Source organism: Cebus imitator, unplaced genomic scaffold (assembly GCF_001604975.1).
Source record: "Cebus imitator isolate Cc_AM_T3 unplaced genomic scaffold, Cebus_imitator-1.0 Scaffold104, whole genome shotgun sequence".
Lineage (NCBI taxonomy): Eukaryota > Metazoa > Chordata > Mammalia > Primates > Cebidae > Cebus > Cebus imitator.
In genome coordinates this window covers 110,679-130,117 of record NW_016107419.1, presented here as the reverse complement: position 1 = coordinate 130,117, position 19,439 = coordinate 110,679, and the positions used below count along the sequence as shown (strand labels likewise).

The 19,439-nt window shown below is 38.1% G+C and overlaps 1 pseudogene; it reads left to right on the top strand.

The window, feature by feature from the left end:
• The first annotated feature begins 8,307 nt into the window (after positions 1-8,307).
• The window catches only part of LOC108310510, a 115,558-nt pseudogene continuing 104,426 nt past the window's right edge, over positions 8,308-19,439 (top strand).

Sequence of the window (19,439 nt, the reverse complement as noted above, 5' to 3'; positions counted from 1 at the left end):
ATTATTTTTTCCCCCTGAAAAAATTAAAAATTAAAAATCCCATCTATGACTTTCTACCATATCATGACTATGGCCCAAATTCTGTGCAGGCAGAATCGGCAGCTATCCAGTTAGAGACTCAAAAGTCTTCCTTCCTTAAAAGAAATCTCCCTCTAACCTCCCAGAGGACTCCATATGGATTCCTCAGAAGCTCTTGCAAAGGCCAAGACTGCCCAATAACGAATCCATACTTGTGCCCTCAGGCTTTGCACCACTCCAGGCAAAGATCAGGTATTCATTAAGTATTTGTTGGCTAAACGAATAAACCTACTCCCTCCCGCAATTCTTATCCACTTCGTCCTGACTAGCTGATCAGTTTATAGCCTGTGCCTATCCCTGAGCAGTGTCCGGAGAGGCTAAAAGATTAGTTTGGGATGGGATAGGAGTGAGGAGATGGGGCATTCAGGGAACATATGGAGAGTGGCTCCAGCAGGGTGCAGGGTAATGAAGGGCAGCTTGAGGGCCTCGGGCACCTGTCAGGAGAAAAAATAAAATGACAAGGGGTGATAGAAAAGACAAAGGTGCCTGCCTCTGACCCTCAGAAAGCAAGCAAAGAGGCCTTTTTCTTTTGAATGGGAATGTGAATCCCAGCTCAGCACTCCAGCGCTTCCCTTCTCTGTTCCCCCTTCCCCAGTCTCAAAGGGAAGCAGACTGTGTTTGTTTGTTATGCACAGCACTGCAATACACAAACAGATTGGCATAAATTTATGCCAGCTTTTCTTGTTTAAAAACATGAATTATTCAAGAAATATTACAATATTAATTAGAAATCATTAAAATACGAGTGTTGGGGGAGGGAAGAATGAGATGGTGCATTAGCAAAATCGCATTTAGCCCAAATATCAAGTGTGCCAAAGCTGCTTAATCATTGTTTTGATAGTCAAAATACCTCACACCAGTTTCACAGTACAGGGAAAAGGAAGCCTCTGCTTCCCATTAATATTGGTGAAATTAATTATTTATGGAGCTCCAGCAATGTACTAGATGCTCCAAAAGACTCAGATAAGGTGAGGTTTCTGCCCAAAAGGCATAGGAGAAAAATCAGAGTGATAAAGAGTTCTGACACATACACCCAGCCAGTGAGTAATGATCAAGGGTACAAGGGACTTGTGCTTTGACTTTTCAGTTTGCTCAGTGTTTTCAGTTTTCAGGCTTTGGAAGAATCACAAAGTGAATGTTGTTATTAAAGAATGTCATGGAAGATGTAAGCTATCAGGAACCCCATCCATGAGAAATATTAATATATTAATCTGGAAAATCAATGTTACCTTTACAAACTATGGAGGGCAGCAAGAAAGAACCCAGATCCTGGAAGTTGTCCACTGAATTGAGTTATTTGGGCCTGGAATATTCACTGGTGGTGGTTATTTCATATTTCATATTTATTATATTCATATTTCATATTTCATATTTATTATAGAGTCCACAACTACTGTTTTTCACAAAATCCATACATAATATAATTTCAGCAAATGTTAAATGTTACAACAGTGGTAGATGTGTGTATTCTATACACAATATGATACTGGCACATACATATAGTGATCATTTTAAAATGGTTGATATCCTAGTACATTTTGAAATAAAAGACCAGGAGACACAGTGAGCCAGTTTATCTCAGGTTTAAGTGGGGCCAATTTGACTGCTGAATTAACTATTTCATGGTGATGGGGTGTCATCCTGAGGCTGTTGCCACGGAACACAAATAGAATCCTCAGGACCTTAATTGATTACAGTTGCATCCAACTCTGTACCAGTCGATGAGCAAGTGATTATCACATCCTGCAGGATATGGGCACAAAAGTAAAAGCAGGGTTGCAGAGTGCCAGTATTGAAAGCTAGTTCATCTTTTTGTTCCATTTAACTTAGTTTATGCCCGGCAATGGTCCGTGGTCAAGCCCAAGCACTATCAGCACTGACTGTAAGATGTGTACACGGGCCCTGGCAGAAGGAGCCACTGAATCTTATCACTTGTTCCAAATTGAGATGACTTCAGAACTAGCTGAAGGCACTCAGGCCATATTGTTTCTGCCTTATTTAAAATATTAGCCTATTCTGTTGCATGATGAAAGCATTAATTCTATAGCTCCTTGAGATGAGGGGCTTGCCTGTATTCCCACTGAATCTCAGAACACATTTCCACATATTAAGATGAAGAGATGGTCAGGTGCAGTGGCTCATGCCTATAATCCCAGCACTTTGGGAGGCTGAGGTCAGTGGATCACCTGAGGTCAGAAGTTCAAGATTAGCCTGGTCAGCATGGTGAAACCCCTTCTCTACTAAAAATGCAAAAATTAGCTGGGTGTGGTGGTGGGCACCTGTAATCCCAGCTACTTGGGAGGCTGAGGCAGGAGAATTGCTTGAATCTGGTAGGCAGAGGTTGCGGTGAGCCAAGATTGTGCCATTGCACTCTGGCCTGGGCAACAGAGCAAGACTCCATCTCAAAAAAAAAAAAAAAAGATGAAGAGATAAAAGGTAGGGTTTAAAGATTATGTGATTGGAGTATAAAGTCAGGAAATCAAGTGGGTCTAGATAGAAACATGTAGTAACTGCAGTAAGTGAAATGGATCCAGAATGAAAAGGAGAACAATCAAAGGAAAGACAAACTCAAAAAAGGCTAGTCACAAATACCAGGTAAGAATCTAGACTCCAGACTCCATAGCAGACCAAAGTCTTGGGAACAATAATGATCACAAAGGAAGAGATGCCTGAATTCTCTAGGCCCCACTCCACTGGGGCTTTTATTCCCTGTCACAATGTTTATTTCCTCTCATAGAGTGCCTTAAGTTTGCTGAGGGAATCTTCTGACATCCAGCATCAGGTCTCAACATGCTCAGTACATAATTGTGGAATGAATGGCTCAATGATTTTAATCTGGTTCTAGTCTATGTAGAGACCAGCAAGGGAATCTAAACTAATGTACTTCCCACTGGACACACATGAACGGACCAGTATCACTAACAGGAGTTGACTATTTGTAAAAATCAAGGCTAACTGAGGCACTTACAGAGCCTTATAAGTTAGGTAGCTTTTCAAACTCATTTGGCAACCCCCAAACAGCAATTGACTTGTAACATTTGCATTAGCTCTTTGCATATTGCTTAATATTGCCCTATTTTCCTCTTAGTGTTGATACTTTTCTTCCTTGTGAACCTGAATCCTCTTTCTCTTTACTTTGCTAAGACAACATAAAGACCTGCCTTCAATCACTATGAGCTCTTCAGATACATATATGTATTAACTTTCTTCATATGCACACTCACACACACACATACACACACACGTGCACACACACACACACATATTCACATAAAATGGAAATATAGTCTATTAACTTTTTTATTGGAACAACTTGTTTTTTTAGGAATGTTTCTTTTAACTTATGGGAGTGAGAATAAGTTATTTTTTAAGACTGCAATAATAAGCTGCAGCCCAGAAAAACAAGCAGCAGAATAAAATAAAGGTACAAATCCATTTGGAAGAAAATACAAGTGTAATGAGATACTTGACCCCACACGCATGACCTCAATAGCTGATCAAAAGCATTGTGCTTTCCAAATAATCAGGATGCAATTTAATACAGTAGAAACTGCCCAGGTTACAAGATCAACTGTCACAGTTTAGATTTTCTTGAGTGCATGCTTATAGCCTCTGAATATGTCTGCTGAATAAGATACTCAGAACAAAATAAAAAGCATAATTCCACTTAAGGAAAGAAACATAACAAGTGGTTCTGGATTAATTCACTAACTGATCAGGCTGTCAGGCCGAGTTCAAGTTTATTCTAAGGTTCTGTTTCTGCTAACAAAGCAAAGTATAGGAGAGGTGGCAACGATGATGATAAAACTTACCTCAAATGATTATACTCCAGTTGCCATCATGGACTAACCCACCTATCTCAAACCTCTATCCTCTGGGGTATGATACAGAATCAAAAAAAAAAAAAAAAAAGTGTGGCTTCCTTCAAAGGGGAAAATTTTAAGATGAATAGCAATATGCATGAATGCAATACACACGCCGCATGCACACATACTCAGTACCAAGTTATTCACAAATATACAATATTCTTAAAACTTAAATACTGCTTGAAACTACCTAATATATGTGCTCCAGGATCATTAGTAACCTCCTAGATCCAGTGGGATCTCCTGAGAAAAGAAAACACATTCCAAAGCACCACAACCATTAAGAGACCTTTGAACTAGGGGTCAGCCTACGTGAACTTGAGAGCCACCATAGAGGTGTGCCTCTGAGAATACTGACCATGCTACCAGGCTCCTGCAGATCCCAGAATAAAAGCAAGAGGTACAGCCCTCTGTCTACTTGCCAAAAGACCCTATCCTGGACTGTATACCTCTTAGTACTTTTCACTAAAAATAAAACCAAGGAAATCTGCATTTTGCCTGTTGAAAGGCTGTCACTTATAATACTCAGTTTTTGTCAACCCTGGCCTCAGCGAAAACTCACAGTGTCCTATATATGTCTAGGGAATGACACCATGAGGTCTTTGCATGACTTCTTCTAGGCACTCTTCTACTTCTTCATGACATTCTCAATGCATAGCTTCCAGATGTTAGAGTCTGGCTAACGCTAATTAGAATTAGTGTGTCCCATAACATGAACTGACATAATCAAAAGTAGATATGATGCCTACGTGTAAGTATGTTAAAATTGAAGCAGGAGACAACCCTTTGTATTCCACAATCATATAAAAGTGTGCTTCATAATGACCCACTGTCAGACATCTTGTCATCATTAATTCTTCCCTTTGGAAACCTGGCAACATAACAACCTTTTGACAGAGACTGAAATACCCTATATGGTGTACTGTTGGCTCAACATAATGTAGAATTTACTGCATCAAGAAGAAAATAAACAGGGGTCTCAAAATGAAAGCTTCACTCAGTGTCTCTTACTACTTCTTTTGTAAAAGAAAGAAAGAAAGAAATAAAACCCTCAAGGAACCTGTATCATGCTCCTTGCAAAGGCTCACATAGAATATGCTTGAGCTGACACCAGTGTTCAGTTTGGGAGTCCTCTGTGAGTCCAGGTGCAAAGGTGGCATAGAACGCTAACCCTTTCATACTGGAAAGCTACACCTTCCAAAAATTAAAGCAAAGAAACCAGAGCAGAGGAGACAAGTAAATATCCCCTTTCCCTGTGGCACCTCCCGCCTAATGGGAATTGTAGTTAATGATCTGAATCGAAAGCGAAGTCTTGTTTTATGGAATACTCACTCTTTGTTAAGCAAAGCTGTTTGGGCGAAGGACCATTCTATTGATTTAAAAATTGATTTCATTTTCCCCCCTTCATATAACTAAAACATGGCTCACAAATCACAGCTCTTTTATTTTTCTAAGCTAAATCTCTTCTAACCTACTCATTGAGGGATGTCTGAAGAAGGTGTTGGAGGAGTAGGTGAGAACATTTGGACAGAGATTGTTCAAGATTCTATTAGTAAAGTTTTCAAGTGGCTTCCTTTGAACATTTTGTAATTTATATTTTGAGTCCCTTGGTGTAATTATTGTAATTATCATTAATCATCAACTTCCAGACCCAATCGAAATGCAGAACTTTGAAAAGGTCAAAGCAGTGGAGAATTCTACTATCCTTCCCTGAAGATATGAGGCATTAACATTCTGATGCTCCACTTGTGTGACAAAGATTGTAACGAAAACAGAAAATACTGCAAGATTAATGTGTTCTCATGATAAGAATGATCATGAGGAAGGAAAAAAGTAGAACAAATTTAACACACTCCTGTCACCAAAGCAGGTGGTGAGACTGGTTTAGGCTAAAGGACAGGCTGTGATAGCTCAGCCTGGTCCTTCTGAAGCTGAGTGTGTCCTCCTTCTTCAATGGAGTAACCAAAGCTAATAAACTAACTTGGGAGCGTGGCAGGTAACATTTTGGATAATTCACTGGAGCCCTGGTTGTCTATTTGGCTCCTTTCCTAGACATCTGTCTGTCAATCAGATTATTCACTGGACCTTCAAACCCATCTCACAAGTGCCTACTGGAAATGCCTGAATGCCCACAGAAGAATTCACCATCTTTGTCCCAAATCAAATCCAACCCCTATGGACAGAAAAGAATAGATGTTTTAACAACAAAGTTCTGGAGGTTCACACACCTGCATCCAAATCTCAGTTTGGACACTTACTGCACAATCCTGGTAAAAACGTTTGCCTTTTCCACATTCCACCATTATTCTATTGGTAAAATGCACTTAATAGTAGATACTGTTATATTAAAGTGAAATAATATAGCTAAAAATATATGTAATACTATACCTTAGCACATAGAAAGTACTCAATAAATGTCAGCTAATTTTAAAAATTACAATTCCTACATTACTATGAAATCCACCCAGTTACTTAAGCAGGAAAAGATAAATCTGAGAATTATTCTGTATTTCTCAATTTCTATTACCCTCATACAGGCAGAATGGAGCCAAGTCTTGTGAGTTTATCCCCTTAATCTCCCATATATATTTTCTTCCAATTTTCATTTCTGCTGCCTTGGTTTGGACCTCATAACTCTTGCCTAAATTAACATAATCATCATCTTCCTACCTAAACCTTTGCCCTGTTCTAAATCATCAGTCATATTGGAACAAAAATTATCTTCAAATGCATGAACATTAAAATGGACTTCTCCTGCTGAAATGCCCTCAGTGGCTTTCCAGCAAATTTAGCGACAGCTCAGTTTCCTTAGGAAAGTATGTGAGACCCTCCACAACTGAGCCTCAGCTTCCCTTCCGGTCTTCACTCTTTTTCAGCATCTTCACTTCCCCAAGCTTCAGACATGCAAAATTTCCTGCAATCCCAGCTTAGTCTTCCATTTCTCTTGCCTCTCTTGGAATTTGTCTCTACCTTTCTTCTCCCTCAAGTAGTTTTTAAGTGTTTTATCTGTCCTTGCAGCACTTAAAACAGTCTTCTCTCAGTGAGTATGTTAAATTACAACGTGGGTAGGTTCCTGTCCCCCACTAGGCCATGAACTCCTGGAAGAGATGCTGTTCTTTCATCTCTCTAAAGCCATTACTTAGCACTGTGCCTAGTATATAGGAGATACCTAATAAATTTTCTCAAATAAATTCACATATTCATCATCTCTCTCTTGCTATCAACTATTATGAATGAGAAGGAAAGTGAAAGAAAATTCAAGTAATTCTTTTTGGTTTCTTATTGACCATTAAGGCGGGAAATGACTTGGAAAAAATTCCTAAAGTTAAAGGGAAACTAAAGACTGTGAATTATCTATACTTTTCCAAGACTACTCAGGTTCTTTTCATTGTCTGCTGAAAAAAAGACAATGTAAGGCCTGCTGAAATGTACCAGCAGGCTAAAGATAATTGTGGCAATTTTCTGAAATGTGTCCCCCTAAATTGTCCCTGCATAACAGAAAAAGGAATTGAGTGACATTATGAAAAAGAATTTTTTAAAGCTAACTTTTCATGATAGCAAGAATAAAGGGGAATTCTACTACACAACCAGTTTTCTGCAGGTACAGTAAGGGAGCCAGCAGGAAAAGCCATAAAGAACAATAATTCTACTTGACAATCCAAAGATATGGAAGTCCAAGGAGTCAATTCTAGTATGCTGCAGAAGGTATGCTATGTTTGTCATATTGCCAGAGACAAACAACTACCATGAGAGTGGTCAATCCTATTGCTGATGCCTCTGTTTGAAGAGTCCGTCTCTAAACTCCTACTAATGTGAGATAAGGACAAGTTTCTCCATAGAACAGAGGTTGCTGAGACCCACTTGGGGAGCACAAGAGAGTTCAAGAGCACAGGGACCACAAGAGCTATGCCAGTGGACAGTCTCTGGGGTGAACCAACCAGGTAGACTGTTTACTGCTAGAGGCAGTGACACTGGAGGAAAATGAAAACATAGTCAAGAAAAGAAGCAAAGTTTGTAGCTGCAAAAGTAGTACTGAGGCCTGAGGGGAGAGGTCAGATAGGAAATGAAAAACGGGACACAAAAACAATGTCAGAAAATGGGTAAGAGTGTGAAACGGGTCAGGACAAGTGATTCAGGGTGAAGGCTGTGGATGAAGCAAGGGAGCCAGAGGGTGAACTTTGATGAGCCACATCCTGTGTGGAGTGTGGGCTGTTGGAGTTCTTAAAGAAGCGGTTACAATTACACAGCAAGAACTCTTTTAAAGAAGAAGAAAAATATAAAAGTGTGCTTCAAGTGCTCATATTCCATGGCACCATGATGAGAAAATGGAGGGAAACCACTCAGGAGACTGAAGAGTAGAGCAATGCGACCCCGGACTGGAAAGCGAGGACAGCACTGCGAAGGGGCAGGTGCTCAGACGCAGTCAGCAGCTCCACCAGCAGCCATCCTCCCTTCATCTGAGGGGCCCACTGGCTCCGTCACTCCCACCCTCACCTCTGAACCTTCTGACTCCCAGCTCAGCTGTGATCTGGCTTCTCACATTCTGCCTACTCTTCTCAGGCTGACAAATCTGTCTGATGGTCTCTCTTGCTTTTTAATTCAGTTTCCGCATAACCTGAAGCACAGAGTAAATAGCACATTTGCTATTATTATTATGCAAGGTACCATCTCTCAGCTCATTTTCCCTGGGTGATATGTTCCATAGCCCATAATCAAGGATTCCAAATGCTACACCTTGACCAGGCCCAGGGCAAAGAGAGGTATTTCCCCAAGCATGTGCTCACATATTGAAGAAAGTACTCAGAACAATAAGAATTCCAAAAACTGCTAATAGCTTTAGTAAGAAAACATTTCTAATGGTCATTAAAGATAACCATGTTTTGAAGAATAAAATGGTTTTCTTTGTGCCAGCCCATAAATCTGATATGTAGTAAAGAGATTTTGTGACCTACTTCCAATTGTGTATTTGGTGCCCAATCCTACATGGAAGTGAATTAACACTTCCAGAGAAGACTTAGGACAAACTCCTAAGAACTCTGAAGGCCTGGGTATGACAATGAAAGCCTCAGAGGAATCAAGAGTTTCAGAAATTCCTAATTTTGACTCCAGTCAAAAGGAGAATAAACACATTAAAAATAAAAGGTTAGGGCTAAAGAGATTATAGCTCATTAAATGGTGAATTTCCAGTTGAACTCATCAAGATAATTTTAAAATAAATATAGGGAAACACTCCCAGATGTAGCTATGCATCCTGTTACTGCGGAAGGAATCATGTATGGCCCTGAGAAAAATAACACTAGAGTTAAGAATATTTAATTATTTTAGATGAAAAAAATACTTGAGAAACAGTTGCAACCAATCTTGAAGACCTAAGTAATGGTAAGTAGATATTAAGAAAGATAAAGGAGTAAAGAATATGCTAGCACTAAGATTTGATGACCTGATACTCTGGTTAAAATACTAGCTGAAATGTGTTCCCTTTTGAATATAAATAAGCTCATTAGAAGGAAGTGTTAGTAAGTCACACTCAATATGGCCCTAAGGAGGATATCCACACACATATCCCACTTCCTGCAGTGGCCTCTAGAGGGCAGAAAAGCCTCTGGGTTGACAGGATAAGTACTAGTTGTTACTGCAAAGCATTCTGCCATTCTGGTTTGAATAAAACCAGAGATTAAGTACTGAATGCAGATGAGAGCCCATAATCCTGGAGCCATATGAAATTAATGTCTAGCATCAGCATTAATGTCAAACAAATCATATGAGGTACAAAAATATTCAAAAGACAGAATGTGAATAGAAAGAGTAATTGACAAACAAGCCAAGCTAATTACAATGTATTACCAGCTGAGAAATTTGGGCTGAAAAGGAAAAACAAAACCAAAGTTAATCACATACAGGTATTGATCGACTTATGACCTATGCAATTTACGGCCATTCGACTTTATGACCACAATCGCTAGCCACAACTGCTCCGCGTCTGGCAGCGCAAATGTTGCCCAGCTGGGCGTACGACAGCAGCACTACCATCTCCACGTGCACCATTTTAACTGTTATCACAGACTCGGTACAGCAATTTATGTTTTGTGTCTTGGATATTTTTCATCAAACCCCTCCCAATAAACTTCTTATACATTTCGAAGCAATGGACCCAAACATCGAACTATTTGCAAGGATTGAACGGATGGCGCACGATGTGTTTCATCCGTATCGTGAAATTTATGAAGAAAAAAAGAAACATACAATTGAGACAAAGCTCACCATGTTTATGAAAAAACCAACTCCGATAACCCCAACTGCTGCCTCAGATGACGACATCAACGATCCGCAGCCAAGCACCAGCGGCCAATAAAATGTTTCGTACATGTTTATATATTTTGATATGTTTTGCAATTGGGAAAATGTTTCCTATGATATTTTTTACACCTGTATTTTGTATTTTTGTATGCACCTGTATTTTGTAATTTTGTATGTTTTGCAAATATTAAACCAGTTGTACTGGTAATGCAGTCCTTTACTTAAACCTGATGAATGTAAAAATAAGAAACAAAATGGTGTAGAGATGATACAAATGGCATAAAATGAACAAAGAAAATTATGATATATAACAATAATGAAAGAAAATTATGATAAAATATGACTTAAAGATTTTTATAACATTTCACAGTACTGTACATATAGCCTACTCACGACCAAATCGTGTTATGACCGGTCTGTTGGAACCAATTGTGGTTGTAAGTCGAGCACTGGCTGTAGTTGTTAAGCTCATGGACTCCTGGGCTACACTGGCTGGGTTTAAATCCCAGCCCCACCAATTTCTAGCTATATATAATATTGGGCAACTTATGTACCCTGTTTGTGCCTTACAAATTTACTTATAAATTAGGGATGATAATACTACATAGCTCATAAGCCTTTGAGCGGATTAAATAAATTAATTCATAGAAAGCATTTAGGAAACTCTGAAACACACAGTAAACTATACATTTGTTATTATTATTATGCAGGCATAAATCATATAGCTTGGAAACTTCAACATGAAGCACAGGCTAACATGAAACTCTAGGGCTAGTTAACAAGTGATGGCAACATTAATTGAATTGATACTATTTTTTAATGCCTCTTATATGTTGGACACTTTCCTAGTTACTTGCAACATTACAGTAAATGGCAAGGCTAAATAAAGGTATTCAAATTATATTCCTGTATGGATACTAACCTTACTGAGGACAGAAATGAACTAGAGAGCATTAAAATTAAGAAAATTAAAGTTCTTCTTTTGTTTTCCTGCTTTTCTGGAAAATTTAGTACAAAGCCATTCAATTAGACCATCTGGGATAGTAATGAGGGAAGCCACTATGGCCCAAAACTAAGCATTAGAGCCCTTAGAAATAATAAAGGGGAAGATGGGCAAGAGCAGTCGTCATGGGCATCAGAGTCTGAGTGGGGTGAGGAGGGTGTCTAGGTGCAAGGTCTGGAACATAGCAGAATGTCACATGCTGAGCAAGGTGAGCAGGGCATTATACACAGAGGGATTGATCAAAAGATTGAATGTATATGGGTGAATGGGAACCCAGTTTCTCTCTAAAGAGGAAAGGAGTTACAAAAAAGAACACTATAAAAAAAAAAACAACCCTATGGTATTGGATTGGATGCCTCCATGTAAAATCAGATTTTCCTTATACAGATAAATACATGTAGAAATAAATACAGATTGAGTCAATTGCCGACATGATGTTCTCATCACCCTAGGATAATTTAGTGTGTATTTCCTACAAGAAAGGATATTCTGCTACCTAATCCAATCCAGAAATGCAGGTTTTTCAGCAAATTTTAGATGTTGCCACCACCACCTCAGCAGTACAGGCCTGTGACTGGAGCCGGTTTTAGGGGAGGCCAGGAGAGAGAAAAGAGGGGGAAAAAAGCAACAACAAAGCTTTTCCCCATTCTCTCAGGCTCATAAAAATCCCCTTACCCAGTCCTCTGGTCAGAAAGACAGGATTCCCCCCAAAATTCTGTTGCCTGCACCCACAGCACAGTTCTGTGATTTGGCCTGACCTTGGGCCAAAGTTAGGAGAGAAAGGAATAAGGAGTGAGAGGCAGCTCAGACTCCCACCACCTTAATAGGCAGCTCAGACTCCCACCACCTTAATAGTTCTTCCTGTTCTGTCTTTCCTATCCATCCACCTGCTATTGTTCACATTTCTGCCATTAGGTAATTGTCTTTTGTGTGTCTTCTAACCAGTCTTTAGTTGTTATCACTGAGATAGACTTTATAGGATCTGTTCTTTCTCAGAAGATACTAGAAGTCCCAGCTTCTTTTCTGTATCTATCCATTAGGGCACAACCTGCACATCCTTATGTGGTCCTGTGCTCAGAAGGGCCCTGTGCTCAGTTTAATGCTCTGTTGTTGCTATCTTGAAATTCTTAATGATTTTATCTTTGAACATGGGTGAGTAAAATTCCATAAAGTAATGATGCACAGGCAAGAGCAAAAGAGAACACAGAAAACGCATGTACACTACTAATCCTTTCTGTCCCCATTAGCAGTAGCATTCATGACTGAGCACGTATAAAATTTCAGTAGACCCACAATGCATGAGGGTCGAGTGAGACTCAAAGCAAGAACAGGGTCAGGACAATACATCTATAATCGAGTAAGCAGGGGTGCTGATAGCCATAATCTCTGTCAGACAGAACTTGCTTTGCTTGCTTTGAACACAAAAAGAAGACAGTGGTGTTTTAAGAAACACAAATGACCAGGGAAACTTATATCCTTCTTTACTCATGTTTCCTCCCTATATTAGCTAACAACTTACGATAAAAAATAATGATTTCAAAGGAAAGGGAAAGATAATTATTCCCTTATAAAATAATTGCTTTTTTCTCTGCCCTTTCTTACTCATCAGTAGCACAAAGTAGAAAGTGCTGGTAGAATGTGAGCAAAGCAAGAAGTGAAATAAAAACGGTTGAGTTAGTTTTGTGTGGCATTTCCACTGTTATGGCAGGAACAAAATACATATGCATGTATGATTTGGTTAATTTCAGTGATTCTCTATATGAGCTGAAAGCTCTCAAATTTGCATATAAAACTAGCATTACACAATATAAAGATGAATGGTAAAATTCATGCTAATAATTTAACATTTTAATTTTTATTTTTTACTTAGAACAACATTAAGTTGCAAATTAAAAAGCACCACGATGAGACATAAACCACAGAAAAAAAGGAAAAAGCTTTGCATTTGCTACTTTCAGTGACATTTCTTTCCTGCATTTTGAACAAGGAGTACCATATTTTAATTTTGCACTGGGCCCTGAGAGCTATGTAGCCATTTTTCTCTATCAGTTTTGGGCTAAATCCAAGTCCAATTTTCTCCTAAGAAGCTCTCCGTTTATTTGCTCTATTTTCCTCCCCAGTCCAACCGAGCAAATAACCCTGTTCACCCATTCCACCCTCAATTCAGGAATAGTGTTGTTAGCTCGCAGACTAGACTCCAAAGCTGGAATACTCTTAGGTAAGACTCAGCAGTGGGCCCTCTAAATACTCTTGAGGTACAGTCAGCTTGACTTGTTGGCCATATTTTTTGTTTCATTATCTTTTCAGGAACATGGCCAGCTCTGTTTGCCTATGTCTCAGGAGCAGTGAAATGCTCAAGTTATCAGATTAGTTGCAAAATTAAATTGACTCTCAATCTATGCCATAATTTGCCATCATGAACCTTGGGGAATGAACAACAGATTTGGAATCTGAATGAGGCTTGACATGGTATTTAAGATTATTTGTTTTCATGTGTAAAACTACAGTAGCAATATCAACTTCTAATAATTACTCTTAGGATTATATGAAACTGCATATAGAAGTTGCTCCATAATGCATATATATTTGCACTTGGCCATTGGTCAATTATTAATCATAGCCCAAATAGGTTGGTGTGGTTTATACTGCAGTTCTATACTCTTCTTCAACCTTGATATGAATGGGGGCTGTACCCTGCAAAGCCACAAGGGCAGAGGTTGCTCAAGACTGTGGGGTCCCACCTCTTGCATCATCATACCCTGGATGTGAGATATGGAGTTAAAGGAGATCATTTTGAAACTTTAAGATTTAATGACTATTTTATTGCATTTTGGACTTGCATTTGGAATGGGTGTATTTACCTAATGTCAGTACTCCCATTGTATCTGGTAAGTAACTAACTTGCTTTTGATTTTACGGGCTCATAGATAGAAAGAACTTACCTTGTCTCAGGTGAGACTTTGGACTTGGACATTTCAGTTAAGGCTGAAATGAGTTAATGACTTTAGGGGACTGTTGGAAGGGCATGATTGTGTTTTGAAATGTGAGTACATGAGATTTTGGAGGGACCAGAGGCAAAATGATATGTTTTGGCTCTGTGTCCCCACCCAAATCTCGCTTTGAATTGTAATAATTCCCACATGTCAAGAGTGGGACCAGGTGGAGACAATAGAATCATGGGGCTGGTTTCCTCCATGCTGTTGTCATTATAGTGAGTCAGTTCTCACAAGATCTGATGGTTTTCTTAGGGGCTTTCCCCTTCACTTGACACTTCTCTCTCCTGCCATGATGTGAAGAAGGATGTATTTACTTTCCCTTTCACCAAGATCATATATTTCCTGAGGCCTCCCCAGCCATGCAGAACTGTGAGTCTATTAAAACTCTTTCCTTTATAAATTACCCAGTCTTGGGTGTTTCTTCATAACAGCATGAGAATGGACTAATTCATTTAGTGACCAATTTCACAAGTAATACATCCATTTCAAAATGTCTTGTGAAATAAAGCATACTAGGATCTGAAATTACTATGACTTATGGGAATGATCATATTCAAAAGAGTTCGAGATGTACTTTGACTTAATCAGTTTCCTGCCCTTCTCCTCTTGCCTTTATCATTTTTTCTCAAAACTTCAAATCTGAGCATTTCTTTGTTCAGAAACCATGGAAACTGATCAAATTCTGCCACACCCTTTCCAAAGCTCTTACTTTGTTATGCTTTTTCCCCACCTGATCAAATCAACTTACCAAAATGTCCTGGCTTGTAAAATTTATAGAGACAAATAGACTCACCCTCTGCCAAAATAATGAGAACACTAAAATGGCTACGATCAGAAAATGAGCACTACTGGTCTAATTTACTGGTCTAAAAATCGCTTTGAGCAAAGCGATTTTTCAGGGGAATGACATTAAAAGCTAAAATTATACTACTCCTTAGTTTACTGTCACATGGCCTAGTCTCAAAAATAAGACGTTTCCCAAGCACATTATGTTTATCCTTTATCTATATAGTTTTATGTGGGTCTATTTGATGCAATCAGGGTACCAAAAATAAACCAAAAAATAAACACATATAGTCATTGGTAAGTTTGACCCCATCCCCATTCACAACTTAAGTGTTCCTGTTTTGGCTTATGCTTCCTATAATTTTCTCTAGGACAGAAGAAAGACACACTAAGTGATGTGAGATTAAAATAGGGAGGATAAATCATACCTAAGCAAGTGGATGTTTTACAGGTGCCATGTGCATGCAGTTTATTGCAATATCTCTCAATTATTTATGGTATAGGGATAGCACAGATAAAAGAACATAACATCTCAAGGTTGAAAATGCTTAAAGGCCATGCAGTTCAGTCACATATATGATGGTTAACTTAACTCTGTAGCCTTCTTGCTATACCAGGTAGACTTCTAGCATGTGCTAAAATATCTTTAGCTGTAGCAAAAGCCTTGCTCATTTCATCCTTGAGTAATTCCATTAGATTTTGGCTTAATCTAAAGGACAACTCTTTCTGTCCCTCTGTAATTTCCATACCTATTCTTTGATAATGAAAGGCAAGGACGATGCTTTTCAATCTTTGTATCTCTGTGCTTATTACAGTGTTCAACTGACATGTAGTAGGCTTTCATTAAGGGTTTATTAAATAAAATCAAAATACAGAGATAAAAATTGTGTCACCCAGACCATCTTCTCCACAGGCCAAATAGTACCCAGTTCCTTTAAGAATTCTGCTTTAGTTATAATTTTAACTTCCTAACTATCCTGGTATCTTCTCATTGAATGACTTTTGTCATCTCTAAATATGTTGTCTCCAAAATGAAACAGAATATTGTAAGTTTGTTTTTATAAGTACATAGCATAGTATACTGAAAACTCCATAGACCTAGGGACTACTTTTTAACTAATATAGCCCTGGATTAAAGTATCTCATGTCAGCAGCTACCTCCTACAGAAGGACATTGAGATTAAACTACTCTACCACGGGTTGCTACTGCAAACTCACATTTTCTTGATCTATATTTATATATATTTTTAAAATATTTATTTTGCCAACACAGGCACATAATTTAAATATAATCTTATTTGGGACTAGAAATATTTGGAGACAGTGGGCATCAGACCAGCCCAGATTTGATCCAGACACTGCTTATTACTGATTGTGAGATGCTGGCAAAGTACTCTCACTACTCTTACTTTGCTTTGTTATAGGAAATAAAATGTCAGTTGTTTAATAGTTAGCTTTTGAGAGATAATTGGAAGAACAGAAGTGCCACTTAGTGAATAGGAAATACTACAGGAGGAGAAATTTGACAATAAGTGGAGACTTGGCATTAAAAATTCTGTTTTATATGTGTTAAGTTGGAATATCTGTTAAACAATTAAATGATAATATCAAGTAGGAAGTAGAAAACACAGGCCAGGAGTATAGGAGAAAGAATAGTCAAGGCTGGAGGTCTAAATCTGGAAACTCAAAGATATAGATATATATGAAGTCATGAGAGTTGGTAAGTTTCCTTGAGAATGAAAATAGAGAAGAGTATACTTGAGCCCTCCAATATCAGAAAGAAACAATGATGGATGAAAAAAAAAAAAAAAGAGAGAGAGAGAGAGAGAGGCCAGGGGGATAGGAGGGAAAGCATAGAGGGTAAAATCTTGGAAGGCACAGAGTCTCAAGACAAATAACTTAATTACCACTACCTTCTGTCAAATTCTCCTGAAATGTGGAGTAATCTGAAGATTCATACATTATCTCCAATCAATCTCCAGCCCCTGTAACATTGCGTCATAAACTGTAGGCACTCATTAAAGGGTAAATGTTATTATTTTAAATCTTGACTCAGTCATCCAAAATATTCATTTTATATCTTTCAGCTTTCATAGTTTTGCCCAATCACAAATTTAGAATGGAAGTCATGAGTGTTGCATAATAAATGGTTCTTCAGCGCTTAAACAGACTAGCTAACCAGTATACCTTTGATATGGTTACCAACACAGTTATGATGCTTTTAATAGTAGTAACGTTTTCTCCATATTTTTCTTTTTTACACCAAGGAATGGTATGGAAGACCTAACCCAGTGTTCTCCTACGAAGACTATGTTACTTATAATCAGTTCTCCAATTTTATAGCCTAGTAAGTGTTTAAGAGTGATATGGTTTGGCTGTGTCCCCACCCAAATCTCATCTTGAATCCCCACATGTCGTGGGAGGAAACTGGTGGGAGGTAACTGAATCATAGGTGCAGCTCTTTCTCATGCTGTTCTCATGATAGTGAATAAGTCTCCCAAGATCTGATGGTTATTATAAGGGGGAGTTTTCCTGTGCAAGCTCTTTTTGCCTGCTGCCATGCACCTAAGTTGTGGTTTGTTCCTCCTTGCCTTCTGCCATGATTGTGAGGCCTCCCCAGCCACATGGAAGTGCAAGTCCAGTTAAACCTCTTTCTCTTGTAAATTGCCCAGTCTCAGGTATGTCTTCATCAGCAATGTGAAAACAGACTAATACAAGGAGAAACTGCTTTATCTGACATAACATTCCATAGTGAATTCATGCTGGTCTTTGAAGATCCTTCTAACTTTGTACCTAACATCTTCATTTTTTTAACTTGTATAAGACTGAAGACAAATTCTGTGGATTGTTTATATTTTTTTTCTTCTTTTTTTTTAAGACTTGAAAAGTATACTTCCTCCTCTTCAAGCTTCTGACACTTTTTACCATTGTCAATGATTACATATAAATTGCTAGCTTGAATTCACTTTGAGTACATTCGTAGATACATTTTTATGCGTTTTTAATGCACCAACATTGATGTTATTGATTAATGAACTCAAATTTTCACTTACTCTGAGCTATTGGGCAAGTTACTTAAGCCTCCATTTCCTCATTTGTAAAATGCGGGTACAATAATTTTTAACTTTTCGGCCTTGTTTTTACAAGAGAGTTTAAACATAATAACAAAACAGAAAAGTATAGCATATAGTACAATGTCTGGCACTTTTATTAAACATCCAAATATAATTTCTTTACCTCCTTGAGGTTCCCAGTTTCTCCTTTGCAGAGATCATTCTCCTTGTCAGAGAAGACAAAACTAACAAAACAAGTGGGAGTTCTTTCATTTAATCATCAATTTTATACCTTGGTACCCAGAGGTAAACCCAGCCTTCCACATTGTTGTTTATTTTTTCCTTCAAAGTTCTATAAACCGCTGCTTATTTGGATCTTTATCTCCCTTGTTCTGACTACTGTGTCTTTGTCACCTTTTAGTCTCTAACATTCTTTATTCCTTTTAAAATCAGAACTAATTAGACAGAAGCTTTTTTAGAAAGTTCTCTTTTCCCTCCTTAAAAATATAGGCATTAAAGTCAAATTATTTTTTTTAAACGTTTCACTTTCTTAACTCAATATCTATTTGAGAACTTATGTATTCACATTCTAATATTTTCTCTGAATGTTTTGAAGCCTCTCTTGATAGAATCTAGTGTATACAATTTTCTATACCTAGCCTTCTCTCTTGAGATTATAAACTCTAAGTTGAACCGGTTTATTTCTCTCAAGATTTCTGTGCCTTCCAATCAATCAACCAATTTAGATTCAGAAAAGAATCTAATCCACGTTATTTTATGGGAGATGATATTTGTCAGCAATTAAGTATGTCTCATAATTTGTTGTGTTTTACTCAATGGAGATGTCCAGTAAAGAATATTCTAGTAATTAAAGTCCCCAACAAGCATATATTTTATCTCTGCCCATGTTTAAAATTCAATGTCAGGACTACAGTACTAATTTATTCTCCTGATTAGGAAGTCCACAGTACCCATAAAGGTACTATTATCTAGTGACCCAGTGATTAAAGGCATAAGTTCTGGAAGCAGACTCAGGTTCATATCTGCCCCTATCGTCTGGTAGGTGGACTGTGATAGGTAAATTATATTCCACCCCCTAGTCTCCTGATTCTTTTTAAAGGTGAACAATAGCAATACATGCCTCATGTGATTGCTAGAAGAACTGGATAAAACCATCTGTGTAATGCTTCTGACCTACAGCCTGGAACATAGTAAAAACTCAGTTATTGGCATCTGTTTTATAATTATCCACTTTATTCCCTCTAGAGTTTTCTTCTTTGTAATTATTTCATTGGTATTCCATAAATTATTATGGATTCAAAACACTCAGTTTGTTAATTTATATTCTATATCACAAAAA